The sequence below is a fragment of the Halyomorpha halys genome, unplaced genomic scaffold (genome assembly GCF_000696795.3).
Source record: "Halyomorpha halys isolate HHAL.00 unplaced genomic scaffold, Hhal_1.1 Scaffold421.1, whole genome shotgun sequence".
In the NCBI taxonomy this organism is placed as follows: Eukaryota; Metazoa; Arthropoda; class Insecta; order Hemiptera; family Pentatomidae; genus Halyomorpha; species Halyomorpha halys.
Window position 1 is genome coordinate 331,332 of NW_027109834.1, and position 21,618 is coordinate 352,949.

The 21,618-nt window shown below is 30.1% G+C and overlaps 1 long non-coding RNA gene across 1 annotated transcript in view; it reads right to left on the reverse strand.

The window, feature by feature from the left end:
• Positions 1-21,618, reverse strand: part of LOC136795905 (uncharacterized) — a 67,297-nt gene that overhangs the window by 9,386 nt on the left and 36,293 nt on the right. The window contains exon 2 of the long non-coding RNA XR_010843620.1: positions 10,519-10,595. This is a non-coding gene — a long non-coding RNA (uncharacterized lncRNA). The remainder of the gene's footprint in view (positions 1-10,518; positions 10,596-21,618) is intronic.

Here is a 21,618-nt window from a genome sequence, read left to right on the forward strand (position 1 = left end):
GTTTGTTGTGGTATGCATGTATAGTATAAATACATCGCTGCGGCTCGGTATACAACAAAATTGCGAGCTGCAATGGAATTAGTGCCTGTATAGAGACTGATAAAGGAGTCTACAGTCCGCTGCCTAGAGTCCAGAGGCTGAGGCAGAGTTGAGAGGCACCCACCGGCTCACCGCTTTTGAGGCTATATGAATTTTTGGGGTTTATCTCAGGACCCTCACCCACCCAATCATCTGAATGACGGGGGATGTTGCAGAAGAGAAATATCATTGATATGCGCATATCGACCCCCCTACTGTGAGTGACTTTTTTCTTCCATTTTTCAAGAACTTCATAATTTTTGATTGTTTTAAGTTACTGATTATTTCTTGCGTAATGAAAATTGCTTTGGGTTTTTGTTTGTACATATATATATATATATAAAATATTTACTTTTTTTCTTACTTCATACACTTTTATTTTTATAACAAGTTATGTTCATTTTATTTTATTTCTTTATATTTTAATTTAATTAAAATTTGTATATCAGTTGGAAGGTTTTTTTTTATTCTCTTCTTTATTATTTTTGTGTTTTATGATTCATTTCAGGTCCTCCGTTTTTTTTTTTTCGCCTAATCGGCGAACAATGTTTTTCTCTGGGGAAGAGGTAGGTTTTTTCATTTAAGAAACGCCCCTCGCTCCAACAATATGAAAAACAATGAAATGTTCCTAAGATTTTACTGTTTCTTTCATGAAACGAGTAAGAAACAAACAATTAAAGTATAAAAACAATTTCTTCTAAGAAACTATGAACAGCTTTCTCAACATTTCCGTTGGGCCATGATATTTCAAGATCAATGATTTGCTGTTTAAGAATTAAATGTTAGTGTACGAACCTTTTTTATAGTTTATGTTAGCCAAGACCATTCGTTTACGCGTAAGGGAAAGTACTAGATGAAAGTTTATAGGATTGATATTGGACCATTTTATCTCCAATCCAAAAAACCATGTAGTTTAAAGAACAAACTTTAAAAAAATTATTTTTAATATAAAACACAAATACTTCGTAAATTTGATTATTAGATTTTCAAAATAGAAATGTAAAACGAAAATAATTTATAAAAGGAAGATTGTCCGGTCAAAAGAACTCAAATTGTTCCAAACCATTTATTATCAGCCAACGTTTATTACTTCGCAGTGAATCATCAGGCTAAAAAAGATAACAGCACCAAAAATAATGTAACAAATAAGGGGAATAAAAATACAAGAAGGTAGAGGAAAAAGGAAAGCTTGGGATAAGAGAAAATGAAAATGAAATGTAAGTAAACAACGGAGCCATTTTTGGCGTTTCTTACCTGATAATATGTTTAAAAGTGGGGCACCGGTTCAGACGGCATTTCAAAAAGGTTCTGTAAAGATATCAATCGATCAGGTAAAAGAGACCACCACTCCTTTTCTCCGAAAAGCTAATAGCTAATTGCTTAGGAATATGATCAAAGAGGAAGCCGCCCGAGGTAGGAGACCCTAAATAAACAGTGGATGCTGGTAATGACGTAGGCAATAAAATATATTAAATCAAGAGGATCCGACCCACGCACTCTACGCTCCCTTCCTCTAGGACTCAAAGTAAGGGGGTGGAGCTGGGATTGATCAATGAGAAGGCAGGAATCGGAAGGAAACACTCTAAAAAAAGAGGGAGAGAGTGAGGAATCAGAGGGGGAGGGGCACAGGGAGTGGGTCAAGCAGGGGGTCGAAGGGCAGTCAAGGACAGACAGAATGAGAGAGAACACGGAGACGTGGAAACAGGGTCAAGCAGACAGTCAGACAGAGACGAGCAGAAGAGAGACGAGGGCGTCAGGCAATCAGACAGGCAGGAGGCTAGCCGGAGACGGTTAGGGGCCCAGGAGGACGTAGAGAGACATCGGATCCAAAAAGCACACTCAAGGCAGAGAAGGAAGATCCATCGACAGAGACCCCAGAACGATTACTGCCATCGCCAAAGCTGACGACGCTGACAGACTTAAGACCTTTCAGTTTGAATGGCAATAGTAATCATAATTGTATAATTGATATACTTAGAGTTAATATGACTATAAAATATCCCAACTGATATTCCTTAATTCATAGTATAATAATTAAGATTAAAGGAAATAGGCCTACGATGTTCTCTCATAACATTATGTCATGCCACCTCGTAATAGTAGCATAGTAAATTGGTAAACATGATACCGTCGAAGTAGAACTCCAATGATAAATTACAAATATTAAAATTTAGCATACCGTAGCAGGGGGTCTATAGTATCTAGGCCTGAATTAAATATATTGCATAATATATATGTAAATAAATAAAATGCACTTGTGGACCCCCGGTCAGCCTTGTAGCAGCTTGAATAGCCGCGTCATCCCAAATCATATTTATCTATATCTTTATTTTATGTTATATAAACTCTTGCTTTGTTTCAATATTTTAGTTGTTTATATTTTTTTTAGTCCTGATGAAGCCTTGCAAAGAGAGGCAAAACGTTGGCTAAATAAATAATTTAATTGCTGTTTGTGTTCTTTGGACCGCTTCCAGACCATCTTTCATTTACAATGCTACACACTCTCAATCGAAGATCTTCCGAAATAGTTCATGTAATAATAAATTATCTCTAGAATTCTAATGAGTACATAAGTCAGATAATTAAAGAAAAATAGCTTTTATTAGACCACCACCATTTCTGGAAATGACTGACCACCACTTCTAGGAAATGAAGCATCATTCTTTAAATATTTACGATAGCTTTGAAATTTAAAGGTTGTTTAAACAGAGTAATAAAATAGTTACATGTTTTTCACTATCTTATTCCAGTTTATTCATAATTTAACAAAGTGTCACTCAATAAAATATGAATTGCATCTAAGGGTATTATTAGTTGTTTCAAAAACAAATATACTTTATGGAATCAGTGAAAAGTTTTCATTCCTGTTGCTTTAAGCCGTAAGTAATGACAGAAATGCTGCCAGTCATTTCTACGCCCGAATTCCTACACGTACTAACATTCGCACGTTTGATTTATATCTGAAAGCCTATGACAGACATAAATGGAAGTTTCGCTGGAAATGTAGATAAAATATTTTTTATAAACTAGTTAATAAATTTAACTAAAATTATAAGTGATAATAATAGAGAAAATTATCTCACCACTTATGATTGAAATAAATTAAATGGGAAATAGCATACAAAGTAATGCCATTATTTGTTTTGTCTAAGGACGTGGAAAACCATTACCAAAACACAAATAATGAAGAAGTAATAAATACAGTTCTTTAATGTTGCTTCTAACCTTAAATAGTGACACATCCGACAAAAGTTTCGGATTTATTTTCAAATTGACGTGTTCCAAAGATGTTTTCGTCGATACGGTTTTCTTTCTCTATTGTGTTCCTTATATTGACAAAGTTAGTAGGGTTGTCAAAAAGTAATCACTGTCAACAGTACAATCAAAGAAATAATTCATATTAAATATAAATATAATTTTTTAAAAAAATATTTAACAGTTTCACTATTCAAGAAAGGCGACGATATTTCCTTCGTAAAAGCAATCACCATTTTCATGCCTCATCACTGATTTTCCCTTATCTTGATTATGGTTTTAATGTGTTATATTTGCTCTCTGTTGCACTTGAAAATCGTATTGAACATTTACATAATATGGTGATATATATTACAATATATACCATACATACATAATGTAAGGTAGTATCAATCCCTTTTCCGGCTCTAAGAAGCGATGAATTTTGACGAATATGGTATCAAAGGAAATAGACTTTGAAGAACTGACGTATCTCAACTTCGATTCCTAAATTGTTACTAGAACCTTAAGAAATTTTTTTAAAAAGGTGAGAAATTTTAAAACTGTGACAGAAGTGAATCATAAAATTGATATGGTATACTATAATACTCCCTGGACAATACTGGATTAATATTAGCTTAAATAAGTTACCATTCCATCATCAAACATGGAGTATTTTTCGTTCAAGTTTGGTATCTCATAATGGTACCATCGATAATTAATATTGCCAAAACTAATTTTTACTGATTTCCTTGATAATTTCTCCCAACTTGCCAAAAATTGGTTAAATAAAGTTTTTAGATACTATAATACATCAGATTACTGACAAAACGATTCAGTCGATTTCTAATTATCGAATCTCAAATTACACAGACCTGCGAGTTCCCACCGGTTTCGAAACCCACCTAAATCACCCTTCATTTACGGCCTAGCTATGGGGTCTCAGGAGGTGTAATTTAGAATAAATATTAGTTTAGGGATAGCTGAATACTAACTGTAAAATTGAAGTGATTACTTATGAAGTGAACTGCAGCTGTATTGTGTGTTAAAAACTCTTTATAATATTTTATTGTTTATCCGAATGTGTATGATATCCCTTATTAATAATTCAACTAATGAATTAAAGAAGAGAAGGAAACATATATAACGCGAGAGTTATCGCTGGGGTAAACTAGTTATGCTTTAAATAGAATCAACCTTTTTCACCAAATCATCTTCCCGATACATCTTGCATCAATCTAATTATGTAAATGGCTTTTGTCTAACCACCATCGGTATTTTGTTTCCTTCATACACAGCCCCAAATTATATCCCCTCTCCCAAAAAAAAAGCTCGTTCAACGAATATTTCTATCATGAAGATGGAGCTCTTATACATTGAAGTTCCGCAATGCTCCTTTTCTTCTACTTCATTTTATGTAATAATATATGTTATAATAATATATATACGTAAATATTTAAAAAAAACTTTTTATTAAATAACAGAAAGGCATTCAGATATCTCAATCCATCGTTGTTATTAATGTTAAATTAGATTGGACCTGTAAAAGAATCCGCAGGAAAAAAAAACAAAAAAAAATGTAAAGAATCTAAATTACAACATAAAAATACTGCTAGTGCGAATCGGTAATAAATATTTTGAATTTAAATAATTACTATTACTATTTCTGTATATAAACTTTCTATTGTTTCCGTACTTTATAACTTCAAGACTCCCTTTTCCGGATCTCATGGAATTATTTTACGATTCCCCTCTTTAGGTAACCATTAATATTAATGAAGAGAGGCCAATCGTGGTCAGTGAATCTAATGAGGAGGATGGAAGCGTTGTTAGCACACAATCTGTTCCTTTGAACTAATGGGGTCATACGATTTTGAATTCAGTATTCCAATATAGCAATGAAACTTAAGATCCTTGGAGGCAACTGACCTTTTGCGAAATCTGTTCATAGATTTTCAAATGGAGATATAGAGAATGAATATCAGTTACACGAGATTGGATAAAATCTCATTTCGATAAACTTTATGACAATATTTGCGTATTTAATACTTTATATAGTGGTACTGATTTTAGTGGGATATCTCTCTCATCATATCGAATTTGGTTTGTCATTATATAGTTGAAAAAACGTTAGTCGACATTTTTATGTTGTTTAGATACTTCTTTCAATTCAAGTTAATGTATTTTTATTAAATAGGCTAGTGAACTCAAAACTATAAATATATTTATATACTTTGTTTTTCGTAAATAAAAATTGATGTATGTAAATATTCTCCAAAAAGGAGACTATTAAGAAATAATGAGGTACATTTATACACAAGGCAATATTGAGGTCCAATAGAAAAAAAAAATTGTAACCATTTCAAGGCTTGAAAATAAATTATATTATTTATACTTTTTGAGAAATTTGTTTTCTCGTTGGGTATTTAGAATAATTCCATAAGCCAAAGAAGGGATGGAATTTAAAAAAATTTATACTGGAGCATTTCCACTCAAATTTAGAACTTTAGACCAAATATATGTGTCAAAGAAAGTCGCTTGCGGGTGTGCAAACGTTCGCTGGTTGATATAATTTGTGATGAGGGGCCAAAATTCAAAGACTTTCTCAGAGTTTGTGCATAGGAAAAGGATAGGTGAGGAATTAGGTAAAATTAATAAGGAGACATCTATAGACCAGTCGGCAATATTCATGAATAATTGTGTCGTAATTAATCGTTGAACAATAATTTAAATCCTTTTTTAAAGCCAGTGGAATTTCTTAGGTCTGTGGACAAAAATTGTTTTCACATTCTATAATACAATCCTTAAATCCAAATTAATTCCTTTAGTACGCAGAAATAGATAATGTGAAGAGAAATGTGGATAAAAAAGAACTTAATAGAGAACGGAATCTGGGCAAAGTAGCTCCTTGTTAAAGTGAGATATAAAAATTCATTTTTTACTGTATACATGTTGCTCTGTGGCAAACCAAATATATCGATTGTTGAGCTCAAACCGTTTGAAACGGTTTTTGAAATAGTCGGTAGGTTGTCAAGGCTTTGTTATGTGCGTTGTGTTCTTTGTTCTCACTACAGTAAGAACGTTTTATGTTATTTAACAGTGACTAATAAAACAGTAAAAACCTTTTATTTGTGTTCAACACAATTCCGCGTTCAACAGGTTATGTGCCCAGACAGTTCAAGAAATTAAAATTTGTAGTGATACAGTAAAAATTGTGCGGTAATGTTTATTCCAGTTCAAATACTTCGTGAAGTAAAGACAGTTAAAGTTCGTTAGCAGTGCAACAGTAACATCGTAAAATGGATCTCAACAGCTTCAATGAAATAAATCTAATTGAGCCGCTGAAAGGACCTGAGAACTTCCAAGTTGTTTCGAAAGATTTTACGCCTCCCAGAGACCAGCAAAGTATAAAGCTATAAGGTGTACAAAATTATACTAAAGCCCAAAACTTGATAGTAACAACAGTAAAACAGAGAGCATTAACTCATATTTTGACTTGTACTACTGCAAGTCAAATGTATTCTAAAATATGTGACATATATGAGAGAGATGTTTCTCAACTAAAGTTTGAACTTTTCCTAGAGTTCTTAAATTTAAGGGACAGACATGGTAAGCCACATAAGCTCAATGGAAAATTTGGCATTCAGATTAAAATTATTGGGCAATGATATACCAGATGATTTCAAATCATTTCAAAAGTAATAACTACACTTCTAGAGCAGTATAAATATTTTATAAGTTCTTGGGAAAGCACAGGCCCTGATATGAAAACTTTCCAATTTAATGACAATACTGATGGCTGAAGAAGAAGACGCTCTACAAATGCTACTGAGGAATCAGACAATCAGGTAGCGTTTAAAACCAATGTAAGAAGAAATTTGAAAAATGCTCCAGACTTTTTTCTTGCCCTAAGAAGGACTGCCCAACCAATAAAAAACCTTGTGGAGTGTATAAAAAAACAAACCACCCAGAGAAGGACTGTTTCCTCCGTAAAAACAAAAGATCAGCAGTTTCTTTCCTTACTGAAAGCTGCAGTAAATCATCAAATAAACGGGTCTTAGATTCAGGTTTCACGAGAGATATGGACAACAATGTAAGTGTATTGTCGTAGGCACAACCTATTTATGCTGAGGTAAGTCTTCCTAAAAATTGTGCATCCATGACAGCCAAAATGGTTGGTTGTGTAAAAAGTGACAACCCCTCAAATCTAAACAGGAACTAATCCTACTAACAATACTGTAACATCCCTTTCACCCTAACTCCATAGAACCAACATTATGTTATTATAAATTATCAGTAATAACAATACATTATATATTTAAAAAAATAAAATACAGCCCATACTTCTCCCTTACCAGCGATAGCAATCTAAATTATTAATATAATAATAATGGTAATATCCCCAAGAATAAAAATGATTAAAGATCATTATTATTCTACATTTGCTTTACATACATTGGTTACAGGGACAATTATAATTCAAATACCTAAAACAATAGAACGGTATGGTGACCACAATATCTAGAAAAAAAAAGTTATGTGCGAAATGCTGATTGCAACTCTTTTACCTATGAACTACAGTAAAAATCATAAATTTGTTCTAAAGAGTTAAGTTGAAAAATTTTCATTAAGTATATTTCAGAATGATTGCCAAATCCAATCGTTGATACCTGTTATTCGGTGACACCGTTACGAAAATGCCATAAAATTCCGAAATAAGAAACTGCCCACACCCTGCTAAATAATGTAATTGACATAGCTTGTTAAAATTTAAGAAATGTAGGCAGGTTCATTAAGACTGACGTCGGTTAGTGTCAGCTCCACCTGACAGGCATTTAGCTACCGTTAGTACTTTGGGCGGCAAGGTTCTCAACTGACAGCCAGTTTGGTCGGTGGTCTTCGAAATGTCAATTTCTGTCCGTCTGTCCGCCTGCTAAATCTGTTATTTGAAATATTAATCAGTAATGTATGTTGAAGTGATAGGGATATTCCACCTTACTTCATTTTCTGTATGTTTGGAAACTTTATTTATTTTAAAAAAAATTGTAGCCAGGGAACGATTACAGAAATTTAGAAGAAAAAAAAAGTTGATTTATTAAGCCTTGGTTGAAAGAACCTAACTGAATCATTTAGTAGAACATCAGTCCAGTGGTGGCCTTTGTTTATTTTTCAAGATTCTATTTCACAAAACTAGTGTTAAAAAATATAATTTACAATATAAAAACTAAAACTGAATGACGACTATGCCCTCTAAAAGTCAAAAGTATCATTTTTAGGGAGTGAGAGTGGAAGGAGCAAAAAACGTATTCTTTATTAATTTTTTATTTACATCGAAAGCTGAGGGGATTTGTGAAAAAATAACACTAATAAAAATTAAAGCATATTAAATTACCTTTTAAATTGGTTATACAACTTATTTTTCTAAGCAATGAAATTTCTGGTATTCAAGAGGGACAAATACTAGTCAATTAAAATTTATGGCTATCACTCAAAACAACAACCTACTTTGTATTGTTCAACAACAGGGTTTTTAAGTATTTTACTTTTAACTGAAATATTAATGGCTTTAAGTGAGCTCTATTAAAAAACTAAGTACATCAAATTTTCTACAAAAATGGTCTATAACATTTTTCTAATAAAAGTAGTTTAATAGATGTGAGCTGATAGTTTTTTAAACTAAAATATTTTCTTACATTATGAAAACATTATCAAGACAAGATGATTGACATCTCATATTTTTTAATGTGCCCTTTATGTATAGAATTAATTTCCCTAAACCTTATATTTTTCGAGATATAAGGTAAAACTGATAAATCCGGGATTTTACCAAGTCGACTCTTCCCAAGCCCAACTCATAGGACCTTTACTCACTTAATGTACTGGATTTGCTATACAATACAAAACGGATCACTGATGTTTAGTTAAGTTTAAGTATCTAATTTGATAAGACTATTACTTTTTTTAAATATTTATTTATTGATATTTACAACTGTACATTATAATACATTGAGTAAATCTAATATCGGTTAAATTGCAGTGTTACATGCGTGTACCCATTGGCACCACTCTAATGACGTTTTACATTAGCAGGTCTCGTGGCCATCTTCTTTTCTGGCGCCTCGGAGAATTGTCAGGAATGGAAGAGGATGCAAGGTTAGGGTATTTATAATGGAAGGAGAGATATCTGGTTCGGGCTATATACCGATATACCCAGGGAACATTAAGGTCTTTATGTATGATTTTATTTGTGACAAAGTAAGGAGCATTGAGGATTTTGGATTGTAAGGATTGAATTCGAAGGTTTATTGGAGCCCCAAAGCTCAATTCTATATGTCCAGATTGGTCTTATTATATTCATGTAGATCAGTTTTTTGTAATGTGTTGGAAGTTTAGACCGTTTATCTAGTAAGTGCTGTAATAGAGACTATTACTAGATATAATTTTAGGGAAATCACTTAAATATTACTGTAAACAATTTTATTATTGTTTTTTTTTTACAATACAAAACAAAAATATCAATCCTATTTTAATATAGAAAAACTTCATTCGTTCATATTATGTTTCTTGAGTTTAGTTAGCAACATAAGTGAATTATAATATTTTTTTATAATTATTCTACGAAATCTCACGACAATTCCATACAAGGGTCGTTGAGTTTTAATAATATTAAAATAATAATAAAATCCTTTAAGAAAAACCTAAAATTTAAAAATTCAGGTATTCTACGGTAATTGAAAAAATCTTTTTTCCCTCTTACTACAAAAAGAAAAAGTTAAGGAGTAGGTAGAAACTTTATATTAAATCTTAGTAACTATTAATAATAAATGGCATAAATAATATGTGTTATTTATAGAGAAACAGCCACTGCATAATTTATAGTATCTCCAATTCATCTATATACACAAAGTATTACATAACGGTTTTAGTAAGTTAAAACACATTCAATAATTGAATAAGTATATCAAGAAATACAGTGCATAGTCCATCGTTGCTCTTTGGGATTTTTTTCATATTTAAAAAAAATAACAGTAATACTTTTTTCTTCATTTCTTGAATGAAGGATTTATTATTGAAACTTCGTTTACATTGAAGTTATTTAGATATTAAATTAATTGTAATGGTTGAAATTCAATATTTCTGCGAAATAAAGCTGAAGATTTAGATGTATATTGCAAGTAGTAATGCTAAATAATTCAACATACATACCAATACCCACATCGCCAAGATGAAATTTCCATATACGGTATTCGCTTCCAGTTAAGAGCAGTTCTCCGAAAGGAGCTCTACAGAAAAAAAATAGAAAATTGCTTAATTAAAATGGTGACTAGATGAAATAGCAAAAAAAAATATCAATGGTAATATTTCGAATAAATAGGTGTGGATAAAAATCAGTTCAGTTGCAAACTTTTTTTCAATAATTAAGTAATTATATATTTACAAACGTGGTTAAGTAATTATCAGATTTTTTTTTTGGTTGAAAAACTGTACGAGTTTCGCAAAACTTATAAATTATAAACTTAAGTAAAAGGCTAGGAAACAAAATAGTGTAGAATTAAAGTAAGGAAATAAAGGTTAATATAAATTCAATAAACGTTATTTGGTCGATGCTCTTATTTATTGGTATTCAACTGTTTTTAACTCAAACTCACGCACGAATGACGTCTAATCACATTGCCAAGAAATAATTAACAATACAATAATATTCCTTATTTTAAATAATTTAACTGTTAACAAAATGTAAAAAATCAAATTATGTCAGTATTTTGTGTTACATTATCATAATTTCCCTCAGATTAAAATATATTATAAGAGGCTTTTTGAGCTCAGTTTGTTATGAACTCTTAGTCGCAAAACGAGCTTCTACGTGACAAATAAAGTCATTACGTGATTTGTTAATGCCAAAGAAATAAATCCCATATCAGAATCATGCCAAATCAGAATCATGCTCGTTCATGTCTAAAAACATATTTTCCGCTTTTTAACGTTCACTAACTTCATATAAAAAACATTCTTATTTAATTAGTGATTAATCATATTATTAATGGTTATCTGTATTTTTTCTTGTTTGTTTAAATTTTAAGAAACACTTACATGTTTGAATCTTATTGTGTGATATCGTTCGTTGCTTACGGTTTCGTGTGATATCATTCTCAGTTTACGGTTTTGTGTGATAGTTTAATTTTTAGTGTATTTAAATTGAGACTTAAAATGAGTATATCAATTATTTTTATTTCTACTCACCACTTACAATTTTTGTACTTTGAACCAGTTTTGGGTAAAATGTTATTGAAATTTCAATTACTTTCGAATTTTTGTAATTTGAAACTACAGAAATGAAATTATAATTAAAACCAGTGTAATATTTACATTAGTCCAAAATTACAATTACTAAAGTTGGGCCCCCCGTAGCTCAGTGGTTAAAACACATTCTAACCAATTTTGTTATGTCTATTGGCGGTGCCGGTTCGAATCCAGCCTGGAGTGTCGACTTTTTTCATTGAGTGGCGGTCCCACAAAATGAAAAACTTTGACCCCCAACCACGGTTAGGCAGTATAGGACTCTAATGGGAGTCTTGGCTGAAAAAAATAATACTTAAGTTACCGCAATTACTAATTACAGGAAATTTTAATTTTAATTTTAATTGCAATTGCTTTTTGCTTTGAATCCCAGCAGCTGAGCTGGGCGTTGGTCCTCCCCCCACTCAATATTGTTTGTGTGAAAGTATTTCAAACTAATTATAATTTGGTTAACATATGCTTAAAACGACAATCACTACCTGATTGTTATATTATAATAACTGGAAATTACTTAAGCAGGTTTAAGATAAAATACAATACTATATTTATTTATTATTACGGTTAATAGTATGTTAGTAATTTGTTATTAATGACTGAAGTATGTTTTCGTAATAACTCAGGTTGTGCATGAAACATTATTTATTCACAACACTCACCAGCCTTTTTTTTTCTGCGAATCTTTGAACAATCGGTTAAAAATTCAATTTTTATGCTATACTTACTCATCTCTTTAAACTATTAGCCAGAGCTGTTTCTGACTATTTAAATAGTAAATAAAAGTATTTAATATTCCGATTGTTGTAATATTAATTTATTTAAGTGTTTCGACCACTAGGGTCATTTACACTGAATTTACAAAGTTAGTAGATTACTATTGACATATTTACAATGTTACAAAGTGAGAAAGTTACATATAATTACAAAGTGAGAAAGTTTAAAAATTAACAATTACTGTTACAAGTTACATTACAATTTACAAATTTAAAATTACAATTTCCATTACAATTACAAGTTACATTACATTACAATTTACATTTTACAGTTACAATTACAATTATGTGATCATAAATATTAATGATCTTTAGAAAGTGAAAAAGTTTTGTTATTGTTGTGGGATCTTCGCTCGAGAGAGAACCGATGTGGTTCGTGAGCTATACATTCAGTGAGAATATGCCTAACGGTGATTGTTGTAATATAAATACTATTATATTATAATTATAATTATATTTGTTTTATAAATGAATAAATAGCTATGAATTCTAAAGTGAACTTGAGAAGATGGTACAAACCATGCTCGAGTATCTATTTATTTTATCATGTCAGATTCATTATGTATTGAGATCTATTTTTGAGTCTTCGGAGGCCTTTTTTTTCTGATATTATAAAAAATACTTTTTTTTAATAATAATGATTTTAAGGTTGTTTTTTTTTTAAAGGAATCAATACAATTGATTGACTAAATAAAATTTCTGTATATAAAATAGTAATAATTAATAAAATCTAAATATTTAAAATAAAGCTTCAGAAATCCTAGAATTTTGCTAAACTCAATAAATTCATATTGCCGATAGCACAATAATTCATTATATCGTTTGATTCGTCCTGTATAAAAACTCTTTGTATCAATATCTATTTGTGCTCGGTATATTTACTTGGGCAACGAAATTTCTGAAAATATTTTCTTGTTCTTGTCTAACCTATTTTTTCATTCTTCGATACCTATCGATATTCTGTTGTTATTAGAACTAATTAAATCCTTTAATTTATTTTTAGAGATTCAGGATCTACTGGAATGCTGCAATGTGCCATTCTTTTCTACTTACTACTGCAGCCCTCCAATTCCAAACACCCAGGATGGACGTTAAAGTGTTTCTTTTCTTCACTCATACTTGCAATATGGCCAGCCCATCTTATCCGAAAACTCTCTGGATATCAGTTTTCTTGTACAGTTTCACTCAACCTATGTTGGCTCTGATCCTCTGTAAGCTATTACCATGTAGAGGACCAAATTTCATTTTTAATGACGCTGTACAAATCGAAGATTTGCTTTTTATTTTATCGTAGCGCCCAACTTTCTCACACATATATTAATAAGGGTCTGACAATTGTTTCATAGATATTTAGCTTTGTTCATCTGAAGATTAATCCATTCATCAAATGCTTATGAAAGCCAAAGAAGCATTTTTTTACAGGCAAAGTTTTCTCTAAATTTCTACATTTATATCGTTGTTAGAAATCTGAAAACCTAGGTATGACAACTCTTGAACACTCCGGTCCTGCATTAAATGGGCGGGGAAGGGCAGGATCGTTGCTAATTTGTTTAACATTGTTACTTCTGTCTGGATTCCTTCTTTTCTTACTGCATATTTCAGAGCCAAGTTAGATATCAAGCGTGATAGATTCTTACCACGCCTTAGTGCCTTGTATGTATAAATAATTTCTGATGTTTGTGTGGCAGTTGAAAGGTTTTAACAATAAAAGCGATCCTGAATGCGTTTTTACGCAAACTAATTTTCAAATATTTTTTGGAGGGAAACCATCCTTTGCCTCAATCCGGAAGTGGTAGTGAGCCGCATGGTTCAATTCCTTGTTTAGTAGTAAATATAAATCAATAGGATGATCTCTTATATTTTATACAAAAAGATGGATAGAGGAAAGTAGAAAAAGGAGATAAGGATGTAGGAAGATAAATCTGATGAAACAATTCTTAAATCCTTTCAGTCATATCTCAAGCCAAATAAATAGCCTTCTGCAACCGAAACAATTCATTCGAAAACCATAGTCGAATCGGAGGGTAACTGAATGAATAATGAGGTTACTTCGAACTGGTGAAAATGTTTTTACATTTATTTGCTTTGAAATAACTTTTACAAATAGTTCCTCCTGTAAATCGAGTACCAGTTGTTGTTGTTTATTGTTGCTTAAAGGCGTAAAACCCTCTGTTCATCAACGCCTATGGCATGATAAAAGTAAAAAAAATGATAAAAATAAAAAAAATAATAATAAAAATAAAATAAAATAAAAATCGAAGAGGAGTTAATTTATAAAGAAGGCGATGTGCTTTTAAAAATTCAAATACTAATGTAATTTTAGCTTCCTCATCTGCGAGAGCTTCTGATAAATTTGGGGTCAGTCATGTTTATTATTGGCAAATAGTGAGCACATTCTTCAAAAATATGTTCAATCGTAAGAATGGGCTGACAATATTTGCACGCATATATATATATAAAAGCAATCTATGTACATGTAATTATTTGTAGCCAGTCCTGAGGTCATATTAAGTTCAATAATATTCAATATCAATTCAACATTGAAAATTGATGAATTTACAATTTTAAACCATAAAACGAACGTTATATTAAAAAAAATCAGCAAACAAATAGATCAAATGGATAATACAGGTATGTTTTATTTATAATGCATAAGAGCTAAAGGGATTACACTCCAGTTCTTTAACTCCCACAAAAAAACATTGATTTATTTGATACGAATTGACACATTTAATTCTGCCTAAAAAGCTTTTATCATTGATAACACATATGACAAATATTTGCACAAACCTTTACACTAATATGTAACCCATCAGTTTTTTATTTCTAACAAGGAACTCCGGAAATACCAAAATGTTTGTTGTATTTAAATTCGTTCTTAAAAAAATAACTAACTGCAAAGACGGCAGTATAAAAAAATTTGCAAAACCGTTTCAACTTATAATTATAATTGAGGAGAAGGTGGTTGGGGGTGCGGTCAATGAAAAATACAAATAAGTATGATTAACTTATTTGTATTTTTCATTGACCGCACCCCCAACCATCTTCTCCTCATTTATCATCCACGGTCAACTATCTCTCATAATTATAATTATAATTGTATTTATTTCTTTAAATTTATTTATTTAAGACCAGATCGGCCTCACATGATTGGTGAAAGAGGTACATCTTTTTTTTTTTTTTTATTTTAACAATTGATTATGGGGGTGGTATAGTCTCATAACAAAAGATACCCCTAAATATTTACCATGTTATAAATAGAATAAAATAATAATTCTTAATAAAAGATAAAAGTAAAGTTAATAACATAAACAATGACATTTATGGATTTAACAAAATAAATAATTGACTTCTAATAAAAAAAAAATAAATAAAGTGTTTTTGAAAAAAAAGATGAAGAGAGTGAGGTTCTTTGAAAAAAATATTATGCTTCTAGTAATTTTTTTTTTGAGAGGCATATTTTCTAAATTTTCTAGATTCAAAGAAAAATATATAACAAATACGGGTATTAAATTTCTATATCTCTACTATTTCTTTTTCATTTTTATTGAAAGTCATTACCTGAATTGATACATAATTCAACAATAAAAACCATTCATAACATCTTAACTAAATTTTAATTAGAAAAGGATCGCATGTTTTAGATTTCGAAAACACGAAGTAACCATAGCCTAATGCTGAAACATAAAGATCTTTAACAGGGACTGTTACAAAGGACTGAGCTCACTAAGAGCTATTAACTTCTCAAAAACAACATGGACACAGCACCAACAGAACAGACCCCCAACTGTGTGCATCCTACCTACTTCCGCCCTCTGTCCATTATAAGTTTTACATAATACTGATCTAGGAGCCACTAAAACGTTTTAATTATCAGTTCCTGGTTTGTTAGCAACATTAAATTTTCGGATAAGCTAATAAAAACGAGATATTTCAGTAACGACACGATAATTCGTGCTTATACTATCGCATTATTGGTTTTTTGATTAAGTGTTATATTCGATGATCTCGAATCTGAATATCAAAAGACGTAATAAAAGATAAGATTCTACTTCCTGGACTCCAGAAAATAAAAACTAGAATAACAGGAACTAAAAGAAATAAAACAGACGCATTACATTATGTTCTATTATTGTTATTGATATTCAGGAGTTTCTATGTGCAGAGTAATCGTTTTTCTACAGCATACAATAGAAAATAGTTCTCAGTCCTTCTTAATATTCATTCAAAATAAACAATATATTCGGGATTGTACAATGCTGTGGAAAATACTATGAACTAATGATATTAACTTTTATTATTATCACCAATCGTCTATATACCACGATGCTAAGATGTCTCCTAACTATATTTTCATAAATAGAGGCAAGTTATATAAAAAAAATAATGAATTATTTCCATTAAAATTATGGAAATATTAGTACATTAATTTATAAACTCAATTTATTAATCCCTTTGATGAAACTTTCAATTACATTTCACGGATTTACATGCTAGATTTTAATTTTAATTTTTCTATATTTTTGTTTGTTTTTTTAAGCTTTCCAATTATAAATTATACTTCTATGTTACTATGCTTTTTCCTTGAAATATGTATCCAGAAAATATCGCTCCTTTTTTCTTCTTTAGGTAATTATCAAATTCTAAAATAGTGTATATCTAGCCTTTCCTATTATTACTCAAAATGAAAGATGCGACAGTAAGGCTTTGAGAAATTTCGATAGTTCGAACATTTAAGCCCCATCATTTCAGTATAGAATTTATTAAGAATGAAGCATAGCTAATATGAAAGCTTGTTATATCAATCACACATTTCATTAAATAAAAAAGAAGAAAATAAAAATGATGAGAAAAAAAAAAAAAAAGGGATACAGAAATAACATTCACATACCCTCGAACAACATTGCTTTGTTTTACCACTTAATTCTCCTCATATATATTGTTGTTTTTATGGTGTGTTAATATTAATGCTGACAATATGCTTGGTCAATTATATACACATGGAATAAAACTGTTAAAATATGTGTTTATTATTAAATAAAAAAATTATGGGTTTAATGTTGTCTTAGTTTTTTTTTCCTGGATCATTTTGATTGATATTAAAAAATAAAAATATTTGAAGCTGTTTCTAAGAACACCCTGAAAAAAACGTTTTAAACTTTTTTTTCAGGGTGTTCTCAGATATAATGATATAAAGTCCATCTTAAATTCGAAATTTCACTTGCGTTTATACTGTTCACATCAACTTACACAGTAATTTTACAAAACTTTATTGGACTCTAGAGAACCTCTATTAAAAGGTGAATTTCGGTAAATAATTGTGATCATAATCATGATCTGAATATTTTTAAAAATATTCAGACCATGATTATGAAATTCATAGAATTCCGTTGATAAATTAAAAATTATGAAAATTATTATGTTTACAATAAAATCCCCCCCAAAAAAACCAATTAACTGTTTTTGTCTTATTTCACTAACTGCTCTCTTGGTCAATTAGCTGAGAAACACATAATTTTGCTGATGAACGCTCATTTCATTTTTATTTAATAAGAGAATATCATGACAGAGAGCCAATTAGCCACTATTATATATTTAAAAAGATGTTAATGCATACTGAATTAATTTCATATATCAAGCTTAATGGTTAGGTTTTCATAGTTAATTATAAATTTTGTAATCAGAATAGGTTTCTACTTTTTATGTAGATATAAATCAATTTTCAATAAGTGAGCTCTAATTTTAACTGCTTTTTGTCTACTTTTATTTATTTTTTTTGTAAATACAATCTTTTTGTTTATTATTGTGGTATCAAAAGTGTCCCAAACCTTACTTGCTTTAAAATAAAGAGATATTTCATCTGTAAAAACTTATGGATGTTATGATATTATAGTAAATATGTTAGAATATTATATAGAATATAATTATTTTTCAAATTTCCGTGGGCTACTGTCCGTCCCTACTGGATTTTTCAGAAAAACATAATCATTAGTATTTATTTCGATGTCTTAGAGTTATATCTTCGGTCTGCATTTATGTTATCTTGTCTTTTCCTGTGACTAATGTGTCCTTGGAAGGGGACTACTCACTTTAATCAATGTGATAATGGTCCTTTATTATTGAAAGGTTGCTTAATTACTACACACACAATCTAATTTCCCATTTTTGTAAAATTAATATTCTAGTAAAAGGTTAATTTGTTCATTAATAATATTTTGAAAATCATTGAGGCCAAAAATATAATAAATCTTTGAATTTCAAATGCTACGGACACTTAATTACATCTTTTTAATCATGTGAAATGAGGGTTGCATAAGTCGGTATAATATATATTTTTAGAGTATTACTCCAGCTAAAACCAGGAATGCTTTTGGCATTCTTGAGATAAGAGCAGTTCAAATATTTGTATTTCACAAATGACGTTTCAAATAAAAAAGGTTTACTAAACTTAAAAATTCAAAAAGTTTTTTTACGATCGTCAGTTTCTCTTGATGATGTAATTTTCGAGACCAAAAGACCTTGTGACAAATCAAAAACACTCCTACATTTTTAAAAATTTGACTTAAAAAAAAAACACCTGAGATAAGTTATCAGGTAAACATCTTGATAACATTCGATCTCTCGTTATTTTATTTTCATTGATTTGATATATCAAAAAAAGGATTTTGAAAGAAAACTTATAAAAAACGAAAGTTTATAGCCTGAAGAACAACGCTAATATCAACTTTGAATTCACCAATAACAGTGTTTCCGGGGTTTGTGTTGTTGATGTTAAACCTAATTCGATTTTGAAACCTACATTCGCAGTGCATCGAAATCTTATATGGTACACTTACTGTTTAAAAAAAAATTAAAATGGTACGAACATTAATTCTTAATTATTTTATTACTGCTAGTGCTTGTAGGTTTGGAAAAGATTTATTTTGCTTATTGTTTGCATAATGAACCAGAGATTTGAAGCTATGTTACATCCACAAGTATTTAATTAATTTTTATAAAAATACGAAATTTGTCCTTCCATAAATAGAATTACTTGTCACCAACACTGTATCTTTGAAACTATTTTGAATTTAAGAAGTTCATAAGGAGGGATAAACTTTTCATTTATTTCAGGCAGATGTGGTTTTCTTCAGCTTTTTTAATAATCAAGTAGTATAAATTGTATAATTTATAAAATTAGAAGGAAAATTCTCATTGTTTAAGTATCACTTTCTCAAAATGTTTTAGAAAAAAAAAACTGTTGCCAACATACAATGTATTGGATTTTTGGTTTATTATTTCTATAATGAACCTTTTAACCAACCTACAAAAAAAAAATCAGAATTCCCTCAAATTTTAGGTTCAAGATTTGCAGTATCCAAAACCCCAACAAAAAGATAATTAATTATTTGCTAATTACAGAGATAATAAAGTTATTAATTCCTATAATAATCTCCTTTTTTTAATGTAGTATAATTTACATAACTAATAAGGAATAATAACGAATCCATGTTTGAAAAATATGCTATAGTGAGTGTATGGTGAAGTTGGTTGGGCCTATGGAGATGAGAGAAAATGCAAAGCACAAAATAAGATACCACATAAAACTCAGACACCCCGATACTTTCACTAATAAGTGAACCACCTTCCTTTTGTATACCTATGGCTCCTTATAGGACACATTGAAAGGTATCCTTCTATTCTGGGCATTATTGAACTAGATATTCATATGAGTCATTGAAAGTCCATTTTCGAAAGTATTCTGAAAAAATTTTTTAGTATGTAAAATTATCATATTTCCACGTTATGTGAATGTAAGATGCTTATATTTTTTTAAAAGTGAAATATATAAGTCCATTCCTCTAGTAATTATTAAAATACTGTAAAATTCAATTCCTCGTTTTATTAATTACTCAGTTTTGAATCGTTTGTCTAGGAGTATTTTGGTCCCTGAAAGAGAGTTTTATATTCTTAATTATTTACTTTAAGATATAGATTTTTACTAGAGATAGCATTATTGAACAACAAAACAACTTTTATAATTAATAAGGAGCATAGTAATTAAATGAAACCTTATTTACCTGTTAATTTCACCTTGGACCAGAACAGGAATGATAATATAAAATATACAATACTAAATGAAACATTCATAAAACAACAAGCAAATCAATTAAACAAACACTTAATGTTGAATCTTTATGACATTATCTCATAATAAACTCTTTTTTTAATTTTTCTGAAACCTCTCAGTCGATTAAATGTTCTCTACGTCCTTATAAAGGTAATTTATAAAGACCTAAGAAATATTCTCAGTGTATAAGTATCACTTTCTCAATTTTTTTTTAGAAAAAAAATTGAAATTTCCAACGAACAATGCATTGGATTTTTGGTTTATTATTTCTATAAAGAACCTTTTAGTCAACTTACAAAAAAAAAAATCAGAATTCCCTCAAAATTTAAGGTTTTACGTTTCAAGATTCGCGTATCTAAAACCCCAACAGATATTTAACTATTTGCTAATTACAGAGATAATAAAATGAATAATTCAGATAAGAGATCGATAGTGTAATAGTTTAAGTGTTTTTTATTTTTTTATAAATGATTACAAATGGTGATGTCAGCATTCAGTACTGTTGAATCTTGGCAACACTGATAGTGGGATAAACCTGGAGGGCGCAAGCAGGCAGAAAAAGTGAAACCAAAATAGCGGGCATTATGTCCCTTTCATGGGCGTGGCAGAGGAGTAGGGGAAGATTACCAGCCAATCACTGGCTGGCTTTTGAGTTAGTTTAAATTACAATACCTTATTCACTTCAGTGTAAATTTTTCTTCAATAAAATTTGGCTTCACTTATACTTTGGAGAAGAGTAGGTTTAGACCATCCTTCCAGGTCATAATCATATGTTGTGTTGTGTATTTATGGTTCTGTTCTTATGTACTTATAATTATAAATAAATTAGTTTCAGTTTGTGAAATTATAGTATTCTATTTTCTAAATCCCTACATACACAAAAACTACCGAGGTATTTTGTTTATACATATATATACTTCCACACTTTAGAAATTAGGTGAATCCCTAGATGGTCTTCTAACTCAATAAGTCAATCCACGGGTTATATAAGAAAATAAATTATAATATACCACAGTCGGTTTCGACACAAACATGGTAGTTCAGTACCTTCCAACATAGCAAAACAAAATCATCAATCAATTTTATACTCTATACTCCGACCTATCTGGACCTACGGACTTGAACTTT